Source organism: Polypterus senegalus, chromosome 13 (genome assembly GCF_016835505.1).
Source record: "Polypterus senegalus isolate Bchr_013 chromosome 13, ASM1683550v1, whole genome shotgun sequence".
Lineage (NCBI taxonomy): Eukaryota > Metazoa > Chordata > Cladistia > Polypteriformes > Polypteridae > Polypterus > Polypterus senegalus.
Window position 1 is genome coordinate 72,871,153 of NC_053166.1, and position 23,801 is coordinate 72,894,953.

A 23,801-nucleotide genomic window follows, 5' to 3' on the forward strand; every position below is an offset into this window, starting at 1 on the left:
TCCAGTCTACCCGCGAGAGGTTGTTTACACCAGCCTGGTACAACTGATATTCATTAAATGCATCATGCTGTGACACAACAGTTTTTTAAGCTTCCCAGCCTAGGCAGGAACCACTCTTTGACTAGACAATGGTCCACCCTCTGGAATATATGCACTCATTTAAGATCATCTATCTATCTGTCCCTGGGTCATCTAAAACTACCAATAAAGAGACACTAAGTCTGTATTACATGAACAGAATACCTGGATACTAGTAAAATAACTGAGGCCCTAAGCCAAATTTTAACCATCAAAATCACACCTCTTTTCAGAGTATTCACATTCTGTTTGCCAGAACATTTACATATGACTCACGGGTGGCACCTGTGCACACCACTATTAACATGGATAAAAATGTACCTGTTCACTGGCAGTGAAGAATCTCATGCCAAATTTTGCAGGTACTTGAGTTTTAATAAATCTTCTCAGTTTAATTTTCTAGACGTTGCGCTCACACCTTTGTTAACATAAATGTCATAACATTAACAATCAAATGGTATATACTGGGGTGGCACGGTGACACGGTGGTAGCGCTGCTGCCCCGCAGTTAGGGTTCGCTTCCCGGGTCCTCCCTGCGTGGAGCTTGCATGTTCTCCCCGTGTCTGCGTGGGTTTCCTCCAGGTGCTCCGGTTTCCTCCCACAGTCCAACATGCAGGTTAGGTGCATTGGCGATACTAAATTGTCCATGGTGTATGTGTGCGCGCGTATGTGTGTGTGTGTATGTGTGTGCCCTGCCCGGGGTTTATTCCTGCCTTGCGCCCTGTGTTGGCTGGGATTGGCTCCAGCAGACCCCCGTGACCCTGTGTTAGGATATAGCGTGTTGGTATGTACCGTATATGAAGTCTACAACAAGAGACGTTACATGCTGCGTATTCACACAAAGAAATAACCATATATATTATACAATTCATTTTTTGGTGTGTTGGTAATTGTTAGGTTTTGTGTGAGCGCGCTAATATTTATGTGCGTACTGTGTTTTTTCATTCACAGTAAACCATAGATAAAATTTGCTTTTTAAGCGTCACCCCCTACCACTGGCATGAATTTGTGCATGTGTATGTGTGTGTCAGAGAGAGAGAGCAAAAGTGAGAGAGAGAAAAAGAGAGAGAGAGGGAAAGCTAGGGGAAGAGAGTGAGTGAGAGAGACCGGGAGAGCTTTTAAGGGATTTGACATACGATTTTCTGTCTGCACCTCGCCGGACTACAGCGGCATTTTAATATGATTTTTAACATGATTCCTCTAAACCTCTGACGCTCAAGTTACTGCGTGTTTTTACAAAAACAGAAACTGATATATTTTAGTGCATGGCAGAACAAAAAGTCTCGCGCTTTCACGTTTGTGCTCACGTATAGTTAAACTGACACAGTATTCAACATGCACATAATTAATTACTTTATTGTGCTTTATTTTTCTTCCTGTGGATTACGAAGTGTGTCACTGCAGAATGGACAAGCTTTACATTAGGAAGACCGTCTATAGTGATCATGTGGCTACGCAGATTGAGTTATCGCAGTGCACGGATAGCGGTTTCAGGTAAGTTGATGTGATGAAAGTATCTTAGAAGACAATGCATCATTCATAAAAATTGTACTCAAAATAATTACTTTAAAATATTGGTGCACGCACTTACCTATCCATTGATATGTGTGTAACTATAAAAGGCTTGCAACAACTATAAGTGTTTATTAGTCTGCCTATCAGACAACTATAGGACAACTATAGGCATCTATCTATAAACTGAAGGATTGTTACAGTTTTAAATATCTATACCGATCATTTAAAGTCGCACGAAAGGGCAGCAACACAAAAATAGCTGATTTTACTTTACATCTGCTAAAAAAAAGAGCAAACGTTTAAAAATTGCCTTGTGTTTACAATTTACAATCACAGTTGTGAGTCTATATTTAATAGTTGTTTAAAGTAACAGAAATGATTTAGCTATTCCAGGGACTTTTTTTTTAACGTAAAGATCACTCTTAGAATATGCAGTTATTTTTTCATACATCATTCAATTCCCAATTTCTAAATTCATAATAGTAAGGTAGAGCTTGTCCTAATGTGGAAATTCTTTTTTACTTTACCACAATTTACTAATGTTTTTTTGCGCAGGAACTAAATATTATATTTGCGGTCCCTCTTTCATATAGCGCTTTCTGCTCTACTATGGGGAGCAGTAACTCTACATTTAACTTTGTTTCTTTACGATTTACATTTATCTTGTATGTGCATTTTATACTACAAGGTTACTTTTATTTGTTGTCAATGCCGTCTAACAGCTCGGGCATATTCGTTCATGTGTGTACCTTTTTCTTTTATAATCCATAAACTTCGCTTTTAATGATCTGGTTTTCTATTTGACTCTCAGTGGCCAACTGAATCGTTTTGCAGTTTGTCTTTTTTAAATAAAATATGAGCTATATAGACCACCTGTAGTTTCACTACGAAAACACTCAGCACGGAACCGATCTAACAGTTTTATGTGAAATACTGTCAACAGCCAAATCACTATTTGAGAGAAAATAAATCTCAACGACTAGCAGCCGACAAGTGTCCTGTGCCTCTTCACACCCGATCTCTCACAAATCCCCAGCTGTCGGCAGGAGGCTGTTCTTGTGTTAAATACAGCGGTGATTCGCAATGCCGCCAGTAGTTGACAACTACTTTATCTAAATCAGCATCTGGTATATCTCTCACTTTCGCCATAGCATCTTTCATTTAATTGAATTAACTTGCGAACGGTAGTGATTTTGAGTTTTTCTGTGTGCAGAACCCACAAAGTCCCTTATACAAGGAAGTACATTCCGTTTTCTATATGACACTGGGCAGATGATCCCGCGGCATGTCAAAAACTTAAATTTGTCAAAATTCTTTCAGAGATGAAGTACAAACCTCAGACCCTGAGCACTGTCTTCCGATAGTCCAGTTTGCACCAAAGACGCCAAGATCGCTATCATTATGTCAGCAGTATCAAAATCCTCAACCTAATTAGGATATTTTGAAAAAAATGTAAGGTATATGATAAGTACAGTTTGAACAGGACGATAACACAATGAGCCGCATTTACTTATAACCTATAAAGAACAATAATTTAGCTGTTTACTTAAGCTGTTTAGTTTTGGTAGTCTCTCCACCCAATACCACTTCATCCGTCCATATTCTAAGGAAGCGGCGGTGGATGATACCCCATCGTACACAAAGCATGGACAAAATGAAAACGAGGTGAGGTGCAAGTCCATCACATGCTGACCTCAATAACAAATCCACGTTCATTTATACCGGGACAGTTAACCAGGTCTTAACTGCGCAACGCAGGTCATTGGCAGGTGCAGGAAGGAAAACCGGATTGTCTGGAGGAAAAAAAAATCAGAAATGGGAAGAAGATGCAAATTCCATACATATACTGACCAGGATGGCATATAAACCTGTGCACTGGCTATGAAGTACTAGAGTTAACCAACGCGATGTTAGCTCAATGTCCGCACTACTTCAGTATCTTCCGTTCCTTTCATGTGTTTATGCGCGTACATAATTCTATTGAATTGCTTTGAGACTCACGAAAAAACTACATTCACTGAGCATATATCTTTTGATATTTATTATACTGATGTATTCATTTTAGTTGTAATGTATGCAATATTTTTTTTATTGAATTAAATTGTGTTTGTGTTAAATCGAACATCAGCGTTAATATTTGAACATTTTTAATCTGTTGACTTTCTTAATTAAATGAATGTAGGTACTTTTCCATTCATATTACTTATACAGAACAATTTCTCACTGTTTTCTACAAATTTGAAATACATATTAATTTGAAACACTTTGTATTGATTTACATTGTTTCACTCTGTTCAGATAACTCCATGCAGCAAAATCTGTACTTCAAAACTCACAGATTATCAGTCCATCAATTTTCTCCCGATACAGATCTTTATTTATACCGACATTATAACATGAGACATCATACATCACTTTACAGAGCAACAAGATTACAGTAATGTATACAACATGAAAAATAATCACTATAATATATAATCAACGCTGAAAGTATGAACACAAAATATGAGGAGCTGATAGTAACAATAAAACTGTCAAGATGGATGGCGATTCAATTCCCCGCAACGAACCCTAAATCGTTTGACAAATGGAGCCGGGAGACTTTCCCCGTAACACATATAACAATCTCAAATCCTCTTAATCCAGCTCAAGGTCGTGGATGGGGCACCGCCAATGCCCTACAGCTCTATACTCAAGAAAGAAAATAATACAGGGCAGGGAGCCGGCTCATCGCGGTGCCCACTCACGCACACTGCTACAGCTGAGAGCCAATTAACCTAACGCAAGTTATGGAGATGTAGGAGGTAAAAACAATGCAAAATATGGTGAGACATGCTGGCACAAACTCCACACAGACAATTTTGCAGCTCGGGATTCGCACCAAAATACTGGCTGGATTTGTGAGGTGGTAGAGCTACCGTGAACCGAGAATTTGTCATCCAAGGCAAAAATAACAGTCTCAAAATCTGAAAATGTATCAATCAGTTTAGTTAAGAGCTTTACCCATTGTCAGCTAGTTGCAGTGCTTCTTTAAAAGACAGCGATTCTTCCATTATTGGAACCTTTATGGGTGTTTAAACGTGTGCGAATGGGAGGTTTTGTTGGTATCCCGGTTTTCACATGCTAAAAGGATGTAAGTCAGGTTGATTCAATGGAAATTGTTTTACTGGATGATGCGTATGGGAGTAAATGTGCGAACGACTTACTGACGCACCGACCCCAGGGTTGATTTCTTCCAAGCGCTTATTGCTGCTGCCGCTCCATCAGCCCGCGACACGTAAACGTTATTTTGGATGATTTATTCATTACAATGAATTAATTGAGTTTGACAGCAGTTGCAATTAAACGTGTCTCTAAACACATGTAATATAATCAAAATTGCATTTTAGCTTATTATATTTCACTTTGTTTACAAAATTGCATATTTAAAATGCATATCTCTGGTAAAAATGTTCTCTTTCTAATGCATATGCGAATGATAAAAATAATGCGTTGCATTTTGGCTCCTCAGCACACAAGAAAATTATTAAAAGTTTCCAGCGCATATTATTTGAGTTTTATTCACTATCTTTGATTATAAACACCAACGTCAAAATATCTCCTACTATTATCAATAGATTTTTAAAAATATTTTTTGAAAGACGTGAGATAATTATCCTAGCGCGGAAATTTCTGATTGAATGCACTACTTTCATTGACTTTAAACAAACCGACGGAGTTTTGAAGATTTACACCGCTGGCTTATTTCAAGCTCCTGAACACCTACCGCTGTCTGGCTGTCTGTCTTCTTTCATTAGCTCACCACTGACAGCGTGAACGGATGCACTGGTGCTGGGGTCTGCGCGCACAAATCAGCAGGAAAAAAGGCCAGGGTACTCCGCGAGCCAATCAACAGGAAGCGCCAAAGGCGCTTGTCTTTAACACTACACATATGCTAATCGGCGCGTGCACAGCAGAGAACAAATGGCAAGCGCACTGCAAATGTCTCGCTGTGCCACATCCAGGCCCAGTAGGTCGTGCACACAGCAGCTTTCCACAGACCCCAGCGGGAGTATACTGGGCATATATTTTGCTGCTAATTTTAGTACCCGGACCACTACCATATATACCCATTCCCTTGAGAATAGACTTTTAATATTTTGTGGAACTTAGTGATTTGAGGAAAAATATAGATTAAGCTTCTAAAATAAGGTGGAAAAAGTGAAAATAATGCAAATGTAACAATTCCCATGAATATAACATTCTCTTTCAATTGCATATCCAGTAAATCAAACCCGGGGGTGGGCGAGCGAAGTGAGCAGGGGGCAGAGCCCTCTAGTACTTTTTAAATATCTGAAAGTATTGCGTAATAAAACCAAAATGGTAAAACCACCACTTGCTTGAAGGCTGTCAAAAGAGTCAGACAGGAATTTACTAATGGTCTGGAACCACTTTCTGCTGAGTGCTGAGTACAAGTAAGTCAAACTATAACCACAACCCTCACTCATGGAAGCAAATGTCTGATCATTCACCCTGAAAGACTCTGTCATTCTACACATTAACCTGGGTGAAACATGGATGCTCAAATGTATTACCAAAACAACTAAATAATCCAAACAAAAGAAAGAAACACTAAACCAAACAAACGACTTGAAAACAGACTTTGACTTGCCATACTATTATCAGTCTCCACTCAAAACTGTAATTCTGGAAAAAGTGTGCCATCTGCACAAAACTAAATACAGAAGTACCCGGGCATAATACAATGTCAAAGATGCTTCAAAACACATATCAGTGTGTTTCTGCAAAAACTCACACTTAACATACATTTTCACTACTGTTGTCTAAACAATCTTCTTTATTAAAAAAACATTTAAAAGTAAATTTATTCTTGTGCTTTTTTCAACGAGTCTTGTTCAAAAAACCTTATGATATTCTATAACTATTATGCAATTTTGCCTTTTTACTTATTGCAGAAAACTTTCACATATAGTTTAAGAAAAGTGTTGGTATATGCTCATATATACACTGTTACATGAGGCAGGACAGATTTTGTGATGGCAGTATGCCACACTAAAAAACCCTCTTTTCTGCCCTTCAACTCACATACCTGTAACAGATCAGTGACGAATTGGACTAGTCACAGCAAAACACCCAAAAGGCAGCAACACTAAGGAAGATGTCTAAGGAAAGAGAAGGAGAAAGGAAATAGATGAAGGCAATTCACAAAGTGTCAAAAGGGGAATGATGAGTCATCAAGACATTTTTGTGGCAGTAGTGGGCATGAAGGAAGGCATTTTCAATATTATAATCCTAGGGCAAAGAAAACCCTATATATGCTGTTTTTATGTGTGTGTGAATCTTTTTATTGCTATTGCCTCATTTTCACTGTTCTGAAGAGACATGCACTTAAATTACAATTGCAAGAAACACAAACTTCTTAGCAGCTATGCTGTGTTGGTACACAGTTTTGGAAATGCTTCCTTTTCTCTAAAACATTGCATGGAAGTCAAGTGTACTTGCTGATTATTTGAAGCAGAACATGGATCTTGGTCTGGGTTAACAATCATTGGTTCATTATTCATTAAGACATAAAAATCAGGTTTACAAAAGACATTGGAATTTGAAAACATTGTTCTGTTTGTGACTGCATGCTCACAATCTTTTGTCCATACTTTTACACATACAAAATAAATACTGTACATGAGTAGATATATTTTTTATCATGGTTAAGCTTCACAGTATAAATAAAAAATATACAGTTTAGCCTCAGTTACAGAAGAGACTATCCTAGCAGCATCAAACACAAGACAGAAACTAATCTTCTTGTGGGACACCAGTCAGTCACATGGCACAATCCGCAACACACACACACTCTCACACAGAGATAACTGTAGTTTTCTAATCAGCCTAAGATGCATTTCTTTCAAATTATACGGCTTAAAAAATTAGGACATGCTAAGCAAACTGTAACCTGAAAATACCAAGATGCACAGTTATTTTTAGCTATATACTGTAATTATTTGGATTACTTTTATTGGGGATTATTAGTAAATGCACAGCATGCTGCTTCATTTGTGTTATGTGCAGTTTCCAGGTACTCATTTGTTCATGATGTGAGATGTTCACAGAAGACCTACTGTATTAACCCAATCTTTGCTATTTTTTTGTTTCGCCTTATACAATTTCTCATATTAGGAATTTGTTAGTTTTTGCATACCCCTTGGGGTCAGAGCGCAGGGTCAGCCATTGTACAGCGCCCCTGGAGCATTTGAAGGTTAAGGGCCTTGCTCAAGGGCCAGCAGAGTAGGATTTCTTATGGCAGTGACGGGGATTCAAACAAGCAATCTTCAGGATACCAGTGCAGATCCTTAGCCTCAGAGCCACCACTCTGCCCAAATTTTTTTTCACCACTTATTCTGTAATGAGTGCATTGAGCTTTTATGACTCCAAGGATAATTTTCAGTTGACAGATTTTCCACTTACCAAATCTGTCTTTGTGTTATGGACTCACTTGAAAGGAAAGTACTTCTGTAAATTCAAGTCACTTTTTTGTCTCTGTGTTTCAAAGGGTACTGCATCAGCTAATATACTTGCATGAAAAAAACCATCACATCTTTTGTTGAGAAGACTCTTTATCTCCTTTTCACAACCATCCCCTTACAATATAATAGTATAACATTGAATATACATCAAAGAATGGGACACAGCTCAAAAAGCAGCTATAGCCTCAGGTCTCAATACACATGATGAAGAGGTAAGAAGCCATGTTTCTCCTCTGTGCAGATGATAACGATGCTATTGTTGTTTAGAGAAAAGGGGCTGCAACTGAAATAAGAGGTGTTATAGCAGTATTGGCAAATAGAAAAAAAAAAAGTGCAGTGACTCATCATTACCACTATTGATTTGGTACTGTCCGGTGATACAAAGAACTTTCTCTGATTTTCTTGCAGACATTGTTGAAATCAAAAATTCACAACAGAAAGTCTAGCCCATCTTTATGCAGGTTTGTACTCAAGTTGAGTAGCATGACGCCAAGATTCACTCTCTCTGTACGGAAACGTTAGCGCTCTGGGACAAACTCTCTGAACAAGAAGACAGAGCTAGAAGAGATTAGAATTACTGGAGTCCTGGAAAATTCCAAGAAGAGGAATATGTTTGATTTCCTGTCTATCAAAAATTTTAGGCCTAATGTGATGTGAACACATGGGATATTTTCAAGGGACGGAAACACTACACGCCCATGTCCAATTATAGTCAAACTTGTCCATCCTGACAGAGCTATCATTCTGAAGGAGGCATGTAAAATTCAGAATGTAACCTATGAAGATAAGAAGATATACTTCTATGTTGATTATTCAACCCAGAGAGCACAAACATGCAAGGCCATGTCTCAGGTGATCAAGAAGGCTTGACAACTTAACCTCTCCGTTTTCCTTGATTATTCCGGTGAAATTTCAGACCTTCTTTCCAAGAGGGCACCAGATGTACAATGACCCTTAATATACACTTACTTGCAAAAAATAAAGCCCCTTGTCCAGATGTCTTTCTTCTCATCTAATTTACACTCTAATATAAATTCTTCTATTATATTTCTCCTCCTCAAGCAGGGCAAAGATCTCACAATTTGTTCCAGTTACAGTCCATTGTCAATTATGAACTCAGACACTAAGCTATTAGCTAAAGTTTTGGCTGTCCGTCTCAAATCTGTGCTTCCAAAACTGATTTACTCCATCCAGACAGGCTTTGTGGCATCTTGTAACGCATCTGACTGCATGTGCTGGCCTTTCCACATTTTAAATGCGGCTTCTTCGCTTTCAGTCCCAGCAGCACACTTCTCACATGATGAAGAAAAGGACTTTGACAGGAGAGTCATGAAGGAAAGGACTTCGACAGGAATATCACAACTGAAATGAGGTTTAGTACCTTATTTACCAACATGATTAAATCATTATATGTTTGTCCTACAGCTTGTTGTTTTAACAAACTCAGATCTGTCATAATCCTTTCCTGTGTTCAGGGGTGCTAGGCAGGGCTGTCCATTACCTCCACCATCTTTTATTATCTCACTCAAGCATCTAGCCATCACCCTGCGTGTATTAAACACTTTTATGCCTATTCTGGCTCATAACACAGTCCATAAGGTATCTTTATATGCTGATGACATTCCTTTTTTCTAGGAAATACTCCTTCTGACACTCCTTACATATTAACATTGTTTTGTATGCAAATCCTTATTGGAGTATAAAATCAACTGGAGTAAATCTGTGCTGCTCACTGTAATTATGCCTGTCAACTTCTTTGTTTTTCTTCCTTCATTCTAGCTGCTAACTCTTTCAGATATTTATGAATCACCATTACTCCTTCCATTGCTGACATTGTATGGTCAAACAGTCAATGCACTGCTGGAATAACCTCTCTCTCTCCTTTCAGACTCATGCGCCTTCTTCACCCGCCTTTCTCCTTTTGGTTCCAGGTCAGATCAGCCATCAGTTCCTTTTTAATGGAGCAGTAAAAGACCTGCAATCAAACACTCCATTTTGATTTGAGCTGGGATTTGCCGAGGAATCTCCCTTCTGGATTTTGACCTCTACCAATGGGCATCATTATCCCTATGGTTGAATCCCCCACTCTCCCCTTGTCCTGACTACTTATAGAATCAAATCATGCACATTTATAAATCCCTGATTTTGTATTCTCAGCCATATTATGCAAAATCTAAATAATGCTGGAATAAAATATGATAGTCTATAATTTAAATAGAATTTTAGGCAGTAAATATAGCGATACGACTTTGAACTTACATTTGTGCAAATTAGATAGCATACTTTTTATATTATTTTATTTATTAATATTAATATACTTAACAGCGTCATTTTCTTTTCTTAAATTCTTATGTTTTTGGAAACTGTTAATGGATGAGTTTTTGTTTACCTTTTGTGATACAGAGTCAAAAATATGACAAAAGCTTGTATGTAAGATTGAGGTCTCCAAAAAGTGGAACTAAAAGCAGGCCAGGACTTCTCCTAACCTCCCTAGAAGAGGTCCACCCCAATGCAGGTTGCCCTGGCAACAACCTTGAGGCTTCAGCCTGGCTAGGCCAATATTAGGGGCATTGGCTGTTAGAGTTGAAAATATACCTTAAGGATTGTAGAAGGTAAAAATAACTCTCAAGAGGAACAAAAACATAAAAACTCCAGCTTGAGGAGACAATTCAACTGCAGAATCTTTATGAATGAAATAATTTATTCACAAAAAGAAAATATATCAGAAATACTCAAATGAGTGAACAGAAGTTGTATAAAAGGCAATCTGAATACAAACAAGTCCCAATACACAATCCAAGAGCGAAATTCAAGAAACAAATCAAAATGATCACAAAACTTTTGATACTTTTGATGATGGCCAGATCTAGACTTCAGATAAAGGCGAAGTGAGGACCCAGCAACTGTGATGCCAGGATAGCACCACCTCCTAAAGCACCACCCACAAAATATATGAAATGAAGGCACATTTAAAAAGACAGTGCATAAATGTTAAATCATAAATCTACATAACAGAAATTGCATAAAATTACAAAAAATAATAATTCAAAATTAACAAAAACAACAATAACACTCAGGGCTCACTCATAACACTACCTGTACTTGTATGTTTGTTAATTTCTTAAACATGGTAATATTATATACTTTAATATCTATTTAAGCAGATGTGGGTTTTCTATTAAATAAAATGCCATTATATAATTTGACACATAATAGTTTACCTTGGCTCCAGAGAGTGACAATGTGTTCAGTGTTGGGTGGGCATGCAAGAACGAATTTCACTGTTCTATAAAAATGTAAGAGTATTACACAGGTAGACACAATATGCAAGTAGGAGAATATATGGATAATTTACCTTAACAAAATAAGTTTTATGAGAAAATAATAAACTTGAAAACAAATAATCCACATGAAGAGGAACTTTAAAGAAATGTTTTTAATAAGAACATTCATAAAATTACATTTGTATTTAAAATTTAAATCCATAGATCCATAATATACTCCAGAAAATTCTGTTTATGTTATGCAGGTTTTCCATTAGTCCTGCTAGAAAACTGAGTTATAAAGTTTGACCCTCCCTTGTTCATAGCTCAGGCAGAAATGTTTACATTAATCTTGTGTCTGTTTAGTACTAAAGATTATTTATAGTATTTTGAAATATTATTTGTAAATACCAAATACTTCTCATTGTAGACATCATTTTAAATATTTTAAGCAATTTAAAATACAAAGTAAATTAATTAGACTTTTTTTTACTAAAACTGACTTGCATTTTGTTTGCTGAGTATTTATGAATAAATACATTTTAGCAAAAAACATGCTGCTCGAGGAAAACAATATACTGTATTCCACAATCTGTAGTTTCTATATTTTTTGAAAAGTGACAATTACTAAATTAAAATAAATTTTCTTGAAACAATTGAATGCCATCAGAAATTTTAAATTGGGTATGAAAGGAATGAATGTTATTTGTTATAACTTTTTAAAATAAATGTAATTCAAACAGGAAAAGTAAAAATGGTGACAATTTCCATATGTTTACTATTGCAATTCAACTACAGTGGCGTGAAAAACTATTTGCCCCCTTCCTGATTTCTTATTCTTTTGGATGTTTGTCACACAAAATGTTTCTGATCATCAAACACATTTAACCATTAGTCAAATATAACACAAGTAAACACAAAATGCAGCTTTTAAATGATGGTTTTTATTATTTAGGGAGAAAAAAATTCAACCCTAAATGGCCCTGTGTGAAAAAGTAATTGCCCCCTTGTTAAAAAATAACCTAACTGTGGTGTATCACACCTGAGTTCAATTTCCGTAGCCACCCCCAGGCCTGATTACTGCCACACCTGTTTCAATCAAGAAATCACTTAAATAGGAGCTGCCTGACCCACAGAAGTAGACCAAAAGTACCTCAAAAGCTAGACATCATGCCAAGATCCAAAGAAATTCAGGAACAAATGAGAACAGAAGTAATTGAGATCTATCAGTCTGGCAAAGGTTATAAAGCCATTTCTGAAGCTTTGGGACTCCAGCGAACCACAGTGAGAGCCATTATCCACAAATGGCAAAAACATGGAACAGTGGTGAACCTTTCCAGGAGTGGCCGGCCGACCAAAATTACCCCAAGAGCGCAGAGACGACTCATCTGAGAGGTCACAAAAGACCCCAGGACAACGTCTAAAGAACTGCAGGCCTCACTTGCCTCAATTAAGGTCAGTGTTCACGACTCCACCATAAGAAAGAGACTGGGCAAAAACGGCCTGCATTGGCAGATTTCCAAGACGCAAACCACTGTTAAGCAAAAAAAACATTAGGGCTCGTCTCTTTTGCTAAGAAACATCTCAATGATTGCCAAGACTTTTGGGAAAATACCTTGTGGACTGATGAGACAAAAGTTGAACTTTTTGGAAGGCAAATGTCCCGTTACATCTGGCGTAAAAGGAACACAGCATTTCAGAAAAAGAACATCATACCAACAGTAAAATATGGTGGTGGCAGTGTGATGGTCTGGGGTTGTTTTGCTGCTTCAGGACCTGGAAGGCTTGCTGTGATAGATGGAACCATGAATTCTACTGTCTACCAAAAAATCCTGAAGGAGAATGTCCGGCCATCTGTTCGTCAACTCAAGCTGAAGCAATCTTGGCTGCTGCAACAGGACAATGACCTAAGACACACCAGCAAATCCACCTCTGAATGGCTGAAGAAAAACAAAATGAAGACTTTGGAGTGGCCTAGTCAAAGTCCTGACCTGAATCCAATTGAGATGCTATGGCATGACCTTAAAAAGGCAGTTCATGTTAGAAAACCCTCAAATAAAGCTTAATTACAACAATTCTGCAAAGATGAGTATAGGCCAAAATTCCTCCAGAGCGCTGTAAAAGACTCATTGCAAGTTATCGCAAACGCTTGATTGCAGTTATTGCTACTAAGGGTGGCCCAACCAGTTATTAGGTTCAGGGGGCAATTACCTTTTCACACAGGGCCATGTAGGTTTGGATTTTTTTCTCCCTAAATAATAAAAACCATCATTTAAAAACTGCATTTTGTGTTTACTTGTGTTATATTTGACTAATGGTTAAATGTGTTTGATGATCAGAAACATTTTGTGTGACAAACATGCAAAAGAATAAGAAATTAGGAAGGGGGCAAATAGTTTTTCACACCACTGTATATATACATGGTTTTGAGTGGATTATAATGGTGCAATGGTCTTGTAAGAATCCCAAAGGGACGGGTAAAGTCTGGTAACTATGCTGGACTGATCATAATGGCTAAATACTGTATGTGACCTGAGATGTAATGCAGCAGTGCTAACCACTGCGTCAAAGTGCCTCAAATAACAAAAAACCCAAACAGAAGAAATATACCACAAACAAAATACATGCAAAAACTAGCAAAAAGTAAATACATTTTAGATCATTGTGCGCACGTTTGGAGTACACATTGGCTGTGCCACAAAGCAGAGGTGTGGGATTGGCTTGGTAGAGTGCAGGTAGAACATTTGTTTTGTTTCCGATGTATCTGTGCAGGTACTTTCATCAAGAAGAAAGAAACACCTTGTATATAGTAATACAAATTATGTTTTTATCATTTCACAGTGTGTCCCCTGTTTCCTGATGAAGCAAGGGGGAGGGGGAAGGCTCTTTTAAGTTTTTTTTTTTGAGATAGTAGCTGGGTATGTGGCTAATTTGGATATATAATTAGCCATGTGGTGCTGTGCTACCAGAGTACAGGGATCAGTGTCATATGTCAGGAGATAATACTGGCAATATTCTCATTATGGTCAGCTAAGTATTTTTTTTTTTCTAAATACATACCCGGCTGTGTTTCTTAACCTCTATATTTTCAGGACCCATTTTTACATTTTTTAAATTCCCTGCCAAACCAAATACAGCAACCATACAGCTGGAATGGGGAGTTTAAACACCTTTTGGTCAAATTAATGTTGGTAGAGATTTCCTCGTATTCTTGGCACCCAGCAATGGCCACGTAGAAAACAAGGGGTTGGTCTCGTCCGATGCGAGAGATGGACGTCTGAAGTGGAGCTCCGCTAGCAGCGGTGTTATTTTTCATATTATTTGCTTATTATCCTGAGATATCCTGCATTTATTCAACCTAAGGAGACTGCTACAGTATATATGTAAGCATATATAAACATGGCCAGCAAGAAAGGGGGTCCGAAAGAAAAGAAAACTAAAGCTGCACCCAAGCCAAGATCAGCAAGCCCTAGCTCAAGATACGGCCTTTCAGAGAGAGACCTGGAACAGCTGGGCGAAAGTACAGACTCTTCGGAACCAAGGTCCGCTACATCGTCGCTGGCTGAGAGTGAAAGGGGGAGCGAATGTATGATCGAGAGTGCAGATCTCGATAGCTCGCTGATCGGAGAACACCTGAAACTGGAAAGGGCCTTACAGTCCGCAATCTCAATTACTCCACGCGAGCCGGGAATAGCGGGGGCACCGGCTACAGCAGAGCCTGACGCTTCACCTATGGTACAAGAAAGCGCAATTAAAATGTCTAAACTGGAGGTGATGCTCGCGAGATCGTACAAGATATAAAGAAAACCGAGAAGGCAAATGAGAAAGCAAGGGCAAAGGCACATAAGAGGCTGAAACAAGAGTTGCTGGAATTGAAACAGGAATGGCAGCAAGCAAACAAAATGCAATGGCTGATGCTGCAACAGGCAAAATGAAAGGCTGCGACAAGAAATGCAAGTGGAAATGCGACAGGTGCTGGGTAAAATTGAAACACTTACTGATCAATTGGAGGATCTCAAGGAGACATTCACGACTAGGATTGAATTAGCCGAAAATTTAGCTACCAGTGCTGAAGAAAAAGCAGAAAATGTCAGCTCCGAATGCAAAAAACTCGGAAACAGACTGGCTGCTTTGGAAGATGGAAGTAGAAGGTATAATGTCAGAATTGAAGGTCTGCCTGAGAATCGAGAAAGTTCAAACCTGGTGAAATTCGCTGCTGAACTTTTTTCTAAAATAATCGGGGACGACTTTAAAGCAGAATTTGAGATAGCAGCAGCTTACCACGTACGCGGATCAAACGCAGTTAGACCCAGACCAAGGTCTTTTATAGTTCGTTTTGAACGATTATCATTTAAGCTAGAGGTGATGGCACTCCTCAGAAACAAGGAAGATATTACATTTGAAAATAACCACATTTGTATTCTTCCTGACTTCTCTCCAGCAACAGCTACTAAACGCGCAGCCTTCTACAACATCAAACAGTGGTTACGGCAAGCCAGCGTCAAATACAGCCTCTTGTATCCGCAAAACTGAAAGTGGAATGGCAGGTCATTTCTATGTCTTCGCTAGCAAGGAAGAAGCAGAAAAAGAATTAAGAAAGCTGATCCTGGGACTATTCTGATACATAATAGTGAGTCATGGTGGTAAATGATAAAGCAAGGATTAATAATCTACTGTCTGATCTATTCTTTTTAAAATACGGGTTTTTTATCAGCATATATTCTCATATATTCTCATTATTACTTAGTATTACTAAGGCGCTATCTGTTTATGTTTTATTGTGCTTAATTACTTTTTCTTTCCTTTTTTTTTTTATTTTTTCTAAATACTTCATCTCTACCCTAAATGAGACTGTTCAATATCATACCCTTGGTTTATTGTTATTGCTATTACTGCATTAAGACTTGTTATGCTTATTTTGGACACATCTTTAACACCATCACCGGGTTTATTATCTGGGTGTATCATCTTAATGCACTAAAATTGCTGAAGACTATATATATATTTTAAGTGCAAAATTCTTTTTTTTTTCTTTTTTAAAGACTATATTGGTAACAGATATCTCTATCTTTTAACCCTAAAGCCGCTGCATTGGGGCTTGTTTTGCTTTGGACGTGCTCTGTCTCTGGGTATGTCAGAGGACTGGGACTGCGTGAAGTGGGTTTTAGCCTCACTTGGGGAGGCAAAAGGGAGAGTGGGGGGTTAAGGAAGAGAGAGAAAGAGAGCAGGCTTGATCTATACCTAATCTATCCTATTAATCTTAATAATTATAACTACCAACGTAATAATAAGCTGCATGGCAACAACTCTAGGGGAAATAGGAAATTAAGACCAAAGCTGTCTCACTTCCAGTTAAGACTATAAAATGACATCAAAAACTCAGAATCAGTGTCTCCATGATGGGACAGTTAACTCGTAAGCTGGAATGTTAAAGGCCTGAATCACGAATTAAAGAGAAAGAAAGTACTTTCTCACCTAACAGGTCTAAATGCTAAAATAGTATTTTTACAGGAAACCCACTTACTAAGCAAGGATCAGTTCCGGCTGCAAAAGACTGGACTGGCCAAATGTTCCATTCTAGTTTTACAAAGAAAACTAGAGGGTGGGAATTCTCATACATAGAACAGTACCATTTGTAGCATCAGATGTAGTATTGGATCCTGAAGGGAGATATGTAATGGTCATGGGAGACTTATCTAACTGTAAAATGATTTTGATAAATGTTTATGCACCTAATGTTGATGATAAGGAATTTATACAAAATTTATTTGCATCCATTCCCAATCTGAACACTCATAAAGTTATAATGGCTGGGGACTTTAATTGTGTTCTAAATCCACTTTTAGATAGGACTTCCTCCACAGGGGAACGCATCTAACACCGCAAAGATAATTACAAAGTTTATAACTGATCACAACTTATCAGATCCCTGGAGGTTTTTAAACCCAAATTCAAGAACATATTCTTTCTACTCACCAGTACATCATTGCTACTCAAGGATTGATTACTTCTTTATAGACAATAACTTCTTGCCTAAGATTAAATCTTGTAAATACGATGCTATTGTTATTTCTGACCATGCACCTATGATCTTGGAGTTAAAATTACTAAGCCCCATACACTCACCCCGCAGATGGCGCCTCAACCCGCTTCTATTAGCTGACGAGAATTGTACTGAATTTATATCCAAACAAATCAAATTCTTTCTAGAGACAAATACATCCCCGAGATCTCTGCAGGAATACTCTGGGAAACTCTTAAGGCCTTCTTAAGAGGACAGATTATCTCATATCTTTCCCACAGAAATAAATCCGAAGCCAAGAAAGTAGCAGAGATAAAAGCGAAATTACTAAAATAGATGAAGAACATGCCAGACTACCAAGCGAGACTCTACATAGGAGGAGGCAGGCTCTACATTCAGAATTAAACCTCTTGACAACTAAAGAAACTGAACAACTAATTTACAAATCCAGACATCATTATTATGAACATGGAGAGAAAGCTAATAAGCTTTTAGCTCAACAAATTCACAAGCAAGAAGTGCGCAACGCAATCTCGTAATCACTAACACGAACGGAGATAAAATCATCGAACACAAAAATATAATGCACACTTTCAGAGACTACTATAAATCCCTATATACTACTGAGTTTAAAGAAGACAATACACAATCTAATGCATTTCTGGATACATTACAGATACCACAAAGACGCTTTTAGTGTGGAGGAACTTGATAAACCTCTGGCATTATCAGAATTACTAGATGCTATAAAGTCACTCCAAGGTGGAAAGCAGCAGGCCCTGATGGCTACCCTGCAGAATTTTACAAGAAATTCTCCGCTCAGCTAGCTCCCCTCCTATTAGCAACATTTACAGAAGCCAGAGATAACCAATCTCTTCCACAAACCTTCGCCAAGCACTAATCACTGTCTTTCCAAAACAAAATAAGGACTTATTACAATGTGCATCATACAGACCAATTTCACTTCTGAATAACGACGTTAAAATACTCTCTAAAATCATAGCTAGAAGGATGGAGAAAGTGCTCCCTCGTAATATCACAAGACCAAACTGGATTTATTAGGGGCCGCACTTATCTTCAAATCTTGACGCCTGTTTAATGTAATATACTCACCAACTAAATCAAACACCCCAGAAATATTATTATCATTGGATGCAGAAAAGCATTCGACATGATTGAATGGAAATACCTTTTACTACATTGGAGAAGTTTGGGTTTGGCCCAACATTTGTGCATGGATTAAATTACTGTATACTAACCCAGAAGCTTCAGTTTGCATCAACAACATTTGCTCAGACTACTTTAAACTAGAACGTGGCACTAGACAAGGATGCCCTTGTCACCGCTGCTGTTTGCATTGCCATTGAACCACTGGCAATACATTGTCGAAATACTGATCAGATAAAGGGGATTAGCAGAGAAGGACTGGAACAGAAAATCTCATTATATGCAGATGACATGGTACTGTATATATCGGACCCAGAAAATTCTGTGCCTGCAGTCTTAGCAGCACTCACAGAATTTCAAAAGATCTCTGGTCTCAGAATTAATCTGAATAAAAGTGTACTCTTTCCAGTGAATTCTCAAGCATATAATATTAGATTAGACACCCTACCTTTTATCATTGCAGAACAGTTTAAATACCTCGGGTAAACATCACAAGTAAACATAAAGCTCTTTATCAACAAAATTTTCGTCTGCATGGAAAAAATTAAACAAGACTTGCATAGATGGTCAACCCTTCATCTCACACTAGCTGGAAGAATTAACACTGTTAAGATGAATATTCTTCCTAAGCTCCTTTTTATTTCAAAACATCCCAATATACATTAATAAATCATTCTTTAAGCAATTAGATTCAACAATAACCTCATTTATTTGGAATTCAAAACATCCACGCATCAAAAGAGCGACCCTACAAAGACAAAAGGCAGAAGGCGGCATGGCTCTACCTAACTTCCAGTTTTATTACTGGGCAGCAAATATACAGGCGATATGAACCTGGACACAAATTGAAGAACATACACAGGCTTGGACCGCAATAGAAGTAAAATCCTGCAGTACTTCTTTGTATTCCTTGCTCTGTGCTCCAATAAACACACGCTATCGGCAATACACTAATAACCCAATTGTGCTCCACTCACTTAGAATCTGGAAACAATGTAGAAAGCATTTTAAGACGGAGAAGCTTCTATCTGTGGCACCTCTGCAAGAGAACCACCTCTTTCAACCTTCACAAACATATGCAGTTTTTAATATCTGGAAAAAATTTGGAATTAACTTGCTTAGAGATCTTTATATAGACAACGTCTTTGCATCCTATGAACAATTACATTCCAAATTTAACATTCCAGCTACACATTTCTTTCACTATCTTCAAATCAGGAACTTTGTTAAACAGAACCTTCCAGATTTTCCTCATCTTCCACCCTCATCCATGCTGGAAAAAATATTGCTCAATCTCAAGGACTTAGACTCCATCTCTACAATATATAAAATCATTTTACAATCCCTCCTTTCAAAGATCCAAGAGGACACTGGGAAAAGATCTCTCAATTAATATATCAGAAAAGGAGTGGAAAGTAGCAATGCAGAGAATTCACTCAAGCTCCATATGTGCAAAGCATACAATTATACAACTCAAAATTATATATCGAGCACATCTATCTCGACTAAAACTCTCCAAAATGTTTCCAGGGCATGATCCAACCAAGACCCAGCCTCACTAGGTCACATGTTCTGGGCCTGCAACAAATTAACATTATTCTGGACAAAAATTTTAATTACCTTCAGACAGCCTTGGACTCACAATCCCTCCTAACCCATTAACAGCTGTGTTTGGGGTTCTTCCAGAGGGCTTAAAGTGGAGAAAGACAAACAAATTGTGATTGCATTCACTACACTTTTGGCACGCAGACTTATTCTGATAAACTGGAAGAACCCAAATTCTCCTCTTAAGTCAGTGGGAAACCGATGTGTTATACTATTTGAAATTGGAAAAATCAAATACTCAGTTAGAGGATCGTACAGACTTTTTCAAAACATGGCAGGATCTAATCAGTAATATTTTAAAATAAGTTCATAAAGCACAGAGAATTTATTAATTTAGGTATGTTTAAAGCCTTAAATTTTATGCCGTTTGGCTTGCTCTCTCTCAAGGGTGGGGATCGATCTGTTCTTGACTCTATTTTTCTTTTTGTAAATACTTGATTGCTTTGTATGGAGTGCAATAAAATCAATAAAAAAAAACAAATTAATGTTGGTAGAGATTTCCTCATATTCTTGGCACCCAGCAATGGCCACGTAGAAAACAATCTTGCATTAAGCATGCGAGGACACACTGGCCTGGCAAAGCATTATGGGGCATTTAGAAAAAAAAAATTCCTCTAAAATTTCTCTAAAACATTTCTCTCAGTCACACTGCACTGAAACAAGGTTTTATGTAAGTGAAGGACACAGCAGAAGTGATTGATGGGCCAAGTTAATAGTACCACTAACCGATAGGTTGGATGGCTGCCTGAAGAAAGGATGATGCCCTGGACAGGAAAAAAATGACACGTGATCAAATTTGGTGTGTAAAGTGAATTATAAAAAGGACACAGACAGTATTATTGTGAAGTGCAAAGAAAATGCAAAGTTCAATAGTTAGCATGAAAACTATAAAGGTGCAGTAACAGTGCCAGGCACTGTGGCTGAGAGGGCAGGAATCGTACCACCTAAAGCAAAAAGGGAGGGAGAGAGAACAGGAGGCATCCTCTAGTCCAAGACAAGCCTAGATAGACATCATCATAAACTACTCCCCTGTAATATAAATTTGCATCTGCTGACCTTGAAAAGGGACCTCCCACCCCTGACCCCATAAATCACTTATATTTACATGCACTTCTGCATATTTAAACAGAATGCCACACCCCAATGCTCTCCAAAATTCTTTATATATACATTTGCATCTGCAGACTTCAAAGGGGGGCCAAAAACAACTTATGAAAAACTTGAAAACAAATACCTGAATAGACAATGTAAACAGATGAAAATCATAAGCATCTAATAATAATAATAATAATAATAATAATAATAATAATAATAATAATAATAATAATAATAATAATATATACTCAAATTTCACATTATTCCTACTGGGTATCAATTTCAGTTCAAAAGAATATATTTACTCTAAAATTGTCTTTGGCAATGACCATCAACAAAAGCCAAGTCATTAGGAAAAGCAGGAATTGATATCCTGCTCATAGACAGTTGTGTATAGCACATTCAAGAGTAAGCAGCTTTTTTTCAAAGCAACTTACAATATTTAAGATACAATTTTTCTGTTTTTCCAATTGGACCAGATGCAGGTAAAGTGACTTGTTTATGGTCACATAGTGTCAGCAGCAGGATATGAACCCATAATCCCAGGGTTTAAAGTCCAAAGTTGAAATCTTTAACCACTTCACCACACTGTCAGCCAAAAGCCCTTTAAACAAAATCTACAAATAGTGGATACAGAAAATTACTTAGTAGCACAGTACTTCTGATACAACCAATTAACCAACGACACTACCACTGAGATCCATTGTCTTACAAAATTTTCCAGGCAAAGCCAGCTAATATAACTAGTCTCTAATAAACTACAGTCTTCTATTTTAAGATAACTTTAATAATTAAATCTGTTGTATTTTAGTTTCTAGATACAGTAATACCCCCGTGAGTCTGTAGTTAGGATATAGTGGGTTGGATAATGGATGGATGGATAGTTACAGTAATAACAAAACCTAAAGGAACTGCTTGTTTAAGTCCTAGTGGGAGTGCAAGATAGAGCATATTTTTGCATTAAATCAGAACATTTATAAACTTCAAAAACTGTCTTTTAAAAAACATAAAAATGACAATATTCTTGTAGCTAAACACAATTCACAGAATGCATATTTTAAGCTAAGCAAGAATTGTTCCATTTGGAAGAGGGATTAAGCTAACACTTTTAAAGATGAGGTTTTGAGGAGGAAAAGTTGCATTGTGGAAAAAATGTGAATTTCCTCAAGACAGCCAGGAATGTTTCTTTTAGACATGAAATAAATTTACAGTAACTAAAAAAAGAGTAAATACCAAGTAGATGGAAAAATAAAAAATATTAAAATGTGTGCTGTCTTTTTTTACAATATTAAAGCCAGTTACACAAGATTAGAATTTACATGAAGCAGCAGTGCACAAGCTTTTGTCCACTATTTAAACACTTTAAAAGGTGATATCATTCGTACCAGTTGCAATACTGGATATTTCATGTTATACATAAAAACAACAGATTATTTTTAACTATACCAGAGAAAAAGCAGCATTTAACCTCACTCCACAATAAATGTCTATTCGCATTCTTTCTTTTAATATTATTGATATACTGTGCATAGGATCAGGCTTCTGCATAAACAATTGCTCATGCTTTACAAAATGCCTGCTTGAAGAAATTAGAGGGTTTACATGTCAAACATCTGTGATTTTTTACATCAATAAAAGAATGAATAGGACTGCCTCTACATGAATGGCATGACTAATCAAAAATACTGTAAGTATATGTGCACTCAAAGTACTGTGTCAACAGTTTTACCCAGAAGGTACAGAAAACTAAATTACTCATTAAAGAGTGAAAGTCATGGAAATTTATTTAATTACACATGAAGTCTACAAAATAGGTTCAAAAAACAATTAGATAACTGCCTCAATTGCTTCGTCCTGGGTATGACGTTAATCTGCATCCAGCCCTGTGAGCAGGTCCTCCAACTTACAGGGAAAACTTGGGGGTTGGTGACAGGTCTGGCATTCCAGCCACTGTAAAAAATCTTACACTGTCGCAGTGTGGTGCTGAGGAGTCTCCCGCTGCACTTAGGTCCCAATCCAGGTGGTTCGGCATTTAGTGTGTGCAGCAAAGTACTATCGGTGCATGCTCCCAAACTACCTACCTACCTCTGAAAGGGGCAGGTAGGCTTACTAAACTGCACTTACTGTAGTAGGTTTGGTCAGAAACAAACAACTTGTTGGAAACAGGGTTGAATGGTAGAGCACCAAGCAGTATGACAGGCAAAAAAAAAACAGAATCAGCCTGTCAATATCACATAAACATTTCAAAGCACTGGCTTTAAAATACAACACACCTGATGAACAAAAACTACTTCATACATCTCAAACCATGAAAAAACTCTGCAATGGAACATGTCATAACTCAGACTGACTTGTATTACAAACAAGCACTGCTTCAAAAGAGAACATGAGATTAACAAGAAGAATCTTTGATCTGCAGTCTTCTCAATACACTCAATAAATGGAGTCTTCTTACTTCACCAAATCAACTGCATTTGCACTATAAATAGGAAGTAAATTTTATCCTCCAGTCACAGGAACTAGTTTTCACAA

At 37.5% G+C, this 23,801-nt stretch overlaps 1 protein-coding gene across 2 annotated transcripts in view; it reads left to right on the top strand.

The window, feature by feature from the left end:
• Nucleotides 1–1,193: 1,193 nt before the first annotated feature.
• Nucleotides 1,194–23,801, top strand: part of grm6a (glutamate receptor, metabotropic 6a) — a 248,547-nt gene continuing 225,939 nt past the window's right edge. For both annotated transcript variants that reach the window (XM_039775581.1, XM_039775580.1), the window contains exon 1: nucleotides 1,194–1,572. The gene's annotated coding sequence lies outside the window, so the exon portion shown is untranslated. The remainder of the gene's footprint in view (nucleotides 1,573–23,801) is intronic.